Source organism: Pteropus vampyrus, unplaced genomic scaffold (assembly GCF_000151845.1).
Source record: "Pteropus vampyrus isolate Shadow unplaced genomic scaffold, Pvam_2.0 Scaffold160, whole genome shotgun sequence".
Classification (NCBI taxonomy): Eukaryota; Metazoa; Chordata; class Mammalia; order Chiroptera; family Pteropodidae; genus Pteropus; species Pteropus vampyrus.
Window position 1 is genome coordinate 1,229,751 of NW_011888941.1, and position 9,463 is coordinate 1,239,213.

The 9,463-nt window shown below is 38.3% G+C and overlaps 1 pseudogene; it reads right to left on the reverse strand.

The window, feature by feature from the left end:
- Positions 1–1,563: 1,563 nt before the first annotated feature.
- Positions 1,564–1,679, reverse strand: LOC111745685 (annotated as a pseudogene).
- Positions 1,680–9,463: the final 7,784 nt, after the last annotated feature.

Consider the following 9,463-nt stretch of genomic DNA (forward strand, 5'->3'; position numbering starts at 1 on the left):
GTCCCCAAAGTTTAAAAAACTAGTGATGACATCATTAAGTGAATATATAGAACAGGTGGAAAAATTGGTTTGAGATTTATTTTCTAATTTTGTTCCTTGCTGATCACCAACTATAGAGATTCTTATCACAGCTGACCTTGGTCTGGGCTTCATCCATGGGGACTGTTATGCTTAGTCACAGAAGCCTCCTTTCTGCAGCTGTTTTTCCTAAGAGAGCAGGCAAGCTTGTGTGATTCCAGAAAATAGGGCACGAGAGGCAGCAGGTGCTGGTGTCAGCAGAGGCCCTGCCTGACTTTCCTGCAGAGAACTCAGGCCATGGCTGAGCTGCGTGTGAGTGTGTTGCAAACTAAAGTTTCCTGAGTTTAGCTAGATGTGATTTCAACTTCTGAATGAGCCTACATTTTCATGGAAAATCAAGAACTTTTCATAATTCTTTCTCTTCTGTAGGTCAGGAGGATAGGCCTGGTTGTTCCTACATTCTCTGGGATTAGAAATATCATTTGAGTTTCATTTCTGCCCTTAGCTCTTTCCTCCTGAATCTCATTTACCTTGATAACACATAATATTTCATAATGACAATCCAGTAGTATGAAATCTCATTATGCTTCAATGTCTGTGATTGTTTTATTTATGTAGTATCTTTATTTATGTCACATATTCATTGACTTCTCAGTCCATCCTAAATAGATACTGACCTGTTTGAACCATTGAGCTACCAGGGCTATTAAGCTGAATGGGAAGAGACCCAGCTACAAGCTACAAGGCCAGAATTCTTTACTTGGCTGAGCAAGTCCATGCATTTTTTAGGACCTCAATCTCTTTTAAATGCAAATGTTGGAATGGAAAAGATTGTGCAAGTGTGTGTGTGTGTGTGTGTGTGTGTGTGTGTGTGCGCGCGCATACACATATCTGTGTAATTTTTCCTTGTAAGAAGAAGACCAGCTCTTTCTTTATCAATCTCTTTCTTTTCCCATCAGCTATCCAGAGATTAGTTTATGAAAGGAGAGGGGTTGAAGATACTGTTTCCTAGAACTGGCATGTGGACATTTTACTTCCTGTTTTCTTCTACTATTTAGTACTTTGGGGACTGTCACATCCCATGAGAAGTATTACTAAAAAGGCATCTGAGCCCTTTCAGTTTCAGTGATTCGTTTGGTTCCAGTTTCTAAACCAGGATCATCTGCTTCATAACCGTGACGTAGCTGCTAAACACGAGCATCTGAGAAAGTTTCAGGCCCAGCGTCACTTTCCACAGGCAGCCCTTTTGATGGCTCTAGTGTGTGTACTCCTGATGCATTGTTGTTGGACATCGTTTTTGCTAACCTTTAACTTCAAGGATTACACGGGGTTCCTGGGTAATTGAACAATTATTTCCTTAGCTTAGAAATGGTGTCAATGCTTTCAAACAGTTGGAAACATATGAGTAGACATGAATTTAATCTGGAACTCAAAGCTGAATAAGCCTGAATTTATACTTAAAAAGACCAGAAATTAGGTCCGATAGAACTGAAATTAGTCTTCTCTCTCTCTCTCTCTCTCTTTCTTTATTTCATTTTTTATTTACGTCTACAGCATCTGGTATTCCAAAGTGGTCTCCCATCCAAATACTAACCAGACCTGACCCTGCTTAGCTTCCGAGATCAGACATTGGGCTTGTTCAGGGTGGCATGGCCATAGACTATGGACTGTAGCTCCACTGGAACGTGAACTCAGGACCTTCTGCATGTAAAGCAGACATGCTAACTGCTACACTATGGAACCACATCCTGGGTTTGCCGTTCTTAATGTCCAATGTACCTATAGAATCAAAGGAAAATGGTCGGTTGAATACATGGCATAGACTGGTGCTTTGGCCCATTACCCCTTGCCCACTATTTTTATTTCCTTCTGCTTTTTTCCATAAATGCCTAAGTAATTAGAAAAACACAAGTACGAGCACAAGTTAATTTTTATTCATTGACAATTTATGTCCCTAGGATCCATAAAGACAAAGAATTCCATTTCTTAACCACACCAGTTCAGACTGGTGGATGACATGAGGTCTAGTCTAAATATACATTCTTATGATTCCCTGGGATTCATATAGAACCCGAGTGTTACTGACCAATATAGATGATCATCGGGCATTGCATTATGTGACACAGAGTATTTGGGGGGGTGCAGGGACCTCCGGGGACCATGTAAGGAGGATGGTTTGTATTTATTTAGTGCGCTAGGTGCTCAACACACGTTTTTACAGTCAGTCCTGACAGCAGCGCTCTAATGTAGACACTATTGCTCCAGTTTCAAAAATGGAGAAGAAATTAAAGTCTAGGAAACTGTAGAACTGTGCCCACATATGGACTGATGTAAGTACCATGCACCCACATGATAGCCACTGTGTTTTCCTTGCTATTCATTCTTTTGCACACGCATTTGACTGTGTACAACACTTTTTTCCCCAACTAATTCTAGGATAAAAAAGATATTTGCACTTATAAAGTTAAAGAAAAATTCAAGAAAAAAATATAAAAAGGATGAGTATAAAATTTTTGTTGACTCATCAAAGGAATAGAATAAGTACTGATAAACAATTAGGCTAATAGTTGATCAATTATTTCAGAAGAGGGAATATTTATAAAAGGATGACTTTACTTCCCTGATAGAATTCTCAGGAAATAGGAAATTTTATGCCCAGGGCCAGTGATCATGCACATTTGAGCCATTTATGTTGATGATGCCATGCTGCCCTACATCAATTGATCTCTCTTTGGATGTTGACAGTATATTTATCTATATTGTTGGACACACACTTTTACAATATAATAGGAAGGTAGCATCCATCAGTATCAGTGTCATTACTTCTATTATAAGCAACTGCATACCTGTTAGGTTGCCTAATTTATAGTTATTTCTTCAAAGCTATTATAGTATTCATAAAATTAAATCTGTATCCTAACCTAGAAGAGCATTAAATATATTAAATGCATATCGCAAAATACACATTTAAAAGTAGTTTTGAGGAGTAAAACTTTCTTGAGAATTGAAACACAATCTGTGAAAAAGCCATGTCAGGTATCTTTGCAAAAGGTGTATATGAATTATTTCAGTTCTCTAAACACAGAATGAACAAAATGTTCTCTGTCTGAGATTGTGACATAAACAGGACATATATACTGTTACTAAAAATGTAAAAAACTTAACATGTAAACAGCATATTAATCACATTAGAAGTGATGTATAGTGTCATTCTGCATTAATTCCCAGTTTTCTTTAAGGAAACTCTTGTGAGATGGTAGAAACTGGCTTTGTCCTGATTTCCTATGGTCCTGCTTTTATGTTGATCAAGTTCATAATTCTTTATGTCCCATTGTCATCATAAAGTTATGATCTAACTTTTCTATTCTTAAGGTATGAGTCATCTGCAATCACATGTGATGCCCTACTATGCCAGGCACAGTATTTTCCTCTGAGACCAGGAGTGCACAGTCCTGGATCTCAAGCAGCCATAGAGACATTATTGAAATAACGATTACATTTTAGGATTGGAGATCTTGCATTTTGAATGGAAAATGTTTCATTTTCTGAAGGATGCTTTGCAGTAAACTCCATTGGAAAGCATAACATAAAGGCATTAGTATTCATCTCCATGGTGGTATGTTATTGCTTTTACACTTTTCATTGAGGTTTTCACAGAAATTGATCCTTTCATTTCTTTTCAATTTAGTCAGCTGATGTCTTAAACTTAAGCTTTAATGTTGCCCCCACTCTCCCAGGGACAAGAAGAGAGCAAAGGGAAGCTGTTCTCTGCTGATGCATTTACTCTGGGATCAGAAGGGAATATTCAGAGAATCTCAACTGGTGACCATGCCTGAATCTGTGCTCACCTCCAGTTTACTTGAGATAACTTCTGTCATTTGCTGCACAATAGATTTGTACAGCAGGCAAACCTAATGACACACCAAACAGTGCTTCTTTGAAGAAACCACTGTATGACATTGTAAACTTCTATTATTTTGCTAATTGTATGATCAAAAAGAAGGCTATTCTGCAAAACCCATCAATAGCTTAAAGAAGACTGATTCCACAGTCACAGAAGTGACCGCTGGAATGAGGCGTCATTGATATTCCGCATGGTCACGTTCGCCCAAGGAGGTGAGAGCACGCAGAGTTGCCACCCTCAAAATACGTCTTTTGAGATATTGATTATTTTAATCTGGTTATTTTCAAGAAACAAGACTCAGGAAAAACCTTTGACCCTTACTGCCTAAAAAATTTAGGCAGAGGTCCTGCTCCAGGAAGGGAGCCGTCATCTTATGTAACTATAGTTTAATAGAAACAAGGCGTGGGAGACAGGCAAGTAACTTTCGATGGAAGTCCTCTCTGTGTCCCAAGATGGTCAAATGAATATTTATTTACCAAACATTTGCTTTTCTTTCTCCACGTGAATTGCCTGCCTGCCCTTTAATGTCCCAAACTACAGCATGCCCACCCCGCCCCGACACTCACCCCTTTCTCCTTAGCTCAAGATGTCATATGAACCTTAACTGCTCAATATGTTCTCAGACTCCATAGTTTTAAGGGACATCTGTGTGTACATACATAATAAATTTTGTTATTTTCTCCTGTTAATCTGGCTGATGTTAATTTAATTACCAGTCCACCCAGAAGAGCTTAGAGAGATAGAAGGGAAAGTATTTGAACTATCCCGGCAGAGGGAAGCCATGAGTGGGATAGACAATTTGTGAGGTTGCTCCTAAGACTCCTGAGGAGAAAAAGCCAGAAAAGCCAGTTCTAAGCTAGGACCTGAATATTATATGGCTAAATTTCCTTTTCTTAATTTGGACATGTTTTAAGGATGAGAAAAGCACGTGGAAAAGACTGAAGGAAAGTTTAGGTGAAACTGCAAGGAGCAAACATGACAAACAGAATGATAAAGAATACTCTGAGAATGAAACAGGAAATGACTAGGCAGCAAATCAAGGCCATTCACTGAATTTCCACTCATTCAAGCACTGGCTGAGCGCTGATTCAGCGCCACCATTTACCAAACCCCATTGCATCTGCTTCATAAGCTCACATCCTAGACGGGAAGTACACACATCAGTGGGTGGGGACAGTGATATGTGGGTGTCATAAATGAAGACAGGAAGACAGCCAAGCATTATCTTCTAAGCAACTAATTAAGGGCTCCTCATAATATCCCTCAGAATTCCAGAATTGACAAAACCACCTCTAAGCAATGTTTATGACTCAGAAGGAAGTAGTTTCCTAGGGCAAGGTCAGGGTGATTTTTATTTTTATTTTAACAGCCTGGGTGAATTTAACTCAGATTAAGCATTGAAAATTATTTGAAAATATTTAAATGAGTTTAGCACTTTATGGTATTCGAATCTTGCTCTAAATTTTTATGGTTCTTGAAATGTATATGCTCATATTTGGGATAAGTTACTATTTAATACAAATAGAACATTTTACTCAAGTATAGAATTCTGAAGAAATCTGGTGCTGAGTCCCTGTGCAAAAACCACTTATGATCTACATTAGTTAATAAATTTGAGTTTACAAGACCAACATCTTATAGGATGTTCATTTTCTTCTGGAGTCAGAACTTTCTTCAAGCTTGAGTTAGCATGGAAGCTTTATGCCATTCCATGAGAAGAAGCTCCATTAGTTAAAATACTTCATGTTGTACAATTGTGCATGTTTGTCACAATGTCTAAAAAACTCAAATAACCATTTGTTGAACGAATAAATCAATGTAGAAACGCATTTCACAAATTAATTACATTAACCTTTTACAGCCTTTTTCTCATAAACTAAGATACATGTTAAAATAAGGAAATTCATAAACATTGCACACTCTGATTTGCCCTTATCTTTCCAGTTCACTCCATCTAATACCTCAACTTCAGCAGTGTTTGCCCCCATGGCAACTGTAATCTGTTGATCCTACCTGACTTAAATGTCATGGTCCACCATTATAACACTCCAACACCCCCTTGCACAGTCCCTCAACTGCCTTCCTCCTTCCTATACGCCTTGTGTAACCACAGTGTGGGTTAATCGGATCTCTGCTCACTGCACTCCTGCACCTGTACAAGAAAATGTAGATACAGAAATCACACAACCGAGCTGACTGGTTCCATTTTATATACGTGGTTATTGATCTCTTCCATTCTACCTGACGAACTTTGTGTTTTGTGTTTCTCCTTACATCTCCATTATCTCTTTCCCCATCCTCACTCTCACTGAAAAATTGAAGCGATGAAACCAGAACTTATTAAACTGTTCTCATCACAAATGCTCACCAATCTGTATCTGTGACCTTGGTCTGTTCCTATGGTTGTGGCTTTGTCCTTGCTCCTAGCCAACTCCTATGCCTTGATCTGCCATTTAACCAGAACAGTGGTTCAACAATTTTTCTTTTTCTCTTCTAAGTCATTCATTTATTTTCCTTTTCATTGAGTTGTTCCTATCACTGTGCAAATATGCTACTATTTCTCCAGTTTTTTCTTTCTTTGACCCCATGTTTCCCTCTGGCTACTGCCCTATTCATTTCTTTCCCCATACAGTAAAATTCTTTGAAATTGATGGTACTCATTTTCTCCAACTTCCTTAACCTACTTCTCTCTTGAACCTGTCAGGATTCTCTATCTAGAGCTCTATCAAAATTGTTCTTCTCAAGATCCCCAAATCTCCATGTTTCTAAACCAAAGGCCCTGTCTTAGTCCTCAAGTTAAACTTGACCCATCCATAGCATGTGATACTGTTATTCACTCTCTAGTCCACGGAATACTCTATTTGATTTCTCGGGCAAGGCACTCTTTTCAGTTTCCTTTAATTTTCTTAATGTTCACTCTTAATCTTTTTTATAATCTTCATCAGCTCCCTAACTTGCACATGTTAGCATATCCTATCTCAGTCCTTGTACCTCTTCTTTTCTCCTTCCACACTGTACCTCTTGTACCTCTTCTTTTCTCCTTCCACATCTTCCCTGGAAGATGTGTCCAGCTCACTGCCAAAGAGTAGTGCTTCCTCAGTGTTGAGTTGTTGCTTGAGAGAAAAATCTGCCCAGAGGCTATATTTCCAAGTTCTTCTCTCAAATAATTGTGACCACTAGTCTGTTTCTTGTCAATGGAATATGAGCTGAAGTGATCTGTACTCCTCAAAAGTTCCTCATGGACATCGTTTTTTTATATTCCATGCCAGTGGGGTGATGGTGCCCACCAGCCAGCCTCTATTAGCTTATGTCCCTGAATGACCATGAGTCCTTCCCTCAAGCTTATCCTCATTCCCGCTGTAGATCAGACTTTAAAAAAATGAAAAAAAATTATTAATTTAAGCCACTATAGTTTGGGATTTAAGTTTCAGCCCTGTCCCTTAGGAGCCATGTTTCTCTATAGTAGCAACCAGTATTACCTTAATTATATACACAGATCTATTACTGGCTGATGGTTAACCTTTATATATCTAATCTGAGCTTCCTCCCTAAAACCCAAACCTGAATATTTAACTGTCTGACATTTTCATTTGGAGGTCTAATAGACTCCTTAAGCCTACCATCTCCAAAGTTCCTGGTAAACATTTCTCTAAACCCCTTTCTCTGCAAACTTCCTTGTCTGTGCCAAAGAAACACTTTCTGAAGGCAACTCCATTCTTCCAGTGTCTCAGAGAAAAAAGTTTACAGTTAACCTAGATTCTTTCTTCTCTCTCACCCTCCAAATCTGGTCTTTCAGGTAAATAACATTAGCTCTACCTTCAAAATATATCCGGAATTCAAATATTCTTGGAATCTAACCACTTCTTCCCACCTCTCCGGTCACCACGTTGAGTCACACTAGCGTCCCCTCTTGTCTGGATTGCTACGAGAGCATTCTAACTTGCATGTCTGTTTTTATCCTTGCTCCCCTAGGGTTCATTCTCAAGACAACTGGAGAAATCCTGTTAAAATAAAACTCAGATCCTCTCATTTGTTTCTGCTCAACCTTTGGAAGATTCCTCATCTTAGTGCAGATGCTAACGTCATTGTCAGGGCCTCCGGAGCCCTCCCTTTCTGCCAAGGCCTCTGTCTCCTCCTGATGCCCACTTCTGAGTTTCCACAGCCTTTGGTGTTTATTTCTCCTGTGGCTTCTATCACATTTGAGGCACTCTCATGGTCATGCATGCACAGCCTAGAGGAGTGGAAAGAGACTTTGCTTCCAGTTTCAGCTCTGTCAGTGAATAGTTTTTGATCAACTTTATTAACTTTTTTGAGTCTCACATTTCATATGCCTAAACTGGAGAAATCATACTCACATAAGATTTTTGGTTAATAGCAAGTAAAAAAAACATACTGAAAGCTCTAAATTCATGTTGACATCATAATTAACACTGCCATCATATCATCACCACCATCATTATCATTACCATCCTTCATCACCATCATCACCATCATCATTATGATCATCACCATCATCCATTATGATAATCACCATCATCATCACCATTATCACCTAAATTACCATCATTGCTATCACAATTACTATCACCATTATCACCATCATTGTTATCATCATCATCATCATCATCATCATCATCATCATCATCATAATTCTATGGCACACTGTTTAAGGTATAGTCTCTGGGGTCAAGTTACCTGTATTCAAATATTGACTAGCTGTGTGAACTTGGGCAAGTTACATAACTTTGCTGTCTTTATAAGGAAGCATAACTTTGCTTCCTTATTTGTGAAATAGGCTATACTAATGACATCTATACTTTTAAGATATTAAGAATATTATATATTATACTAAGTATAATGTTTAAGGTATATTTAATGAGATGACCGATACAGTGTATTTGTAAGAACCTGTCTCATTGTGTGCACTCAGTAAATGTTATTTATTGCTATTATTCTATCTATTCTATCATTCTATGAAGTTCTCAAGGGCAAGATTCTTATGGTCTATCTGTGTACCTCCTGCAAAAACAAATGCTTAGCATATAGTAGATTCTCAAAAAGTTAAATAAATACTTGATGTTTAGCTGTACAAATAAATAATGGAAGGATGGATGAATGAAGACATAGGTCAAAGATAGGCAGGGCATAATGTAGCACACACTAAGTTTTAAGCTAAAGTCTCTTGAAAATGTTTTCAAGTTTTGAGGTTGGTAATAAGAACTGTAGCAGCTCAGAGGCTGTAGGAAGTATGGCGATTCAGAGGCATGTACAATAGATTTTGCTCTTGCCCCTTGAGGAAGTTCTAGGAAACCACAGAAACAGTTCTCTGTGAACAGTCTGGAAGCAGCTGATGAGATTTTCTCAGAGTGAACTCTTATTAAATAAGATTTGCACAAGCGTGCTTTTTCAAAGTGACCTTTGGACAGATAAATGGAAACTTAAAAAGCTTTTAGAACTTACTCAAGATCAAAGAGCAGTAGAAATGGATAAAGATCCTTGGATGAAGGTTAGTGTTGTAAATTCTGCTCCCTTTATTTCTAG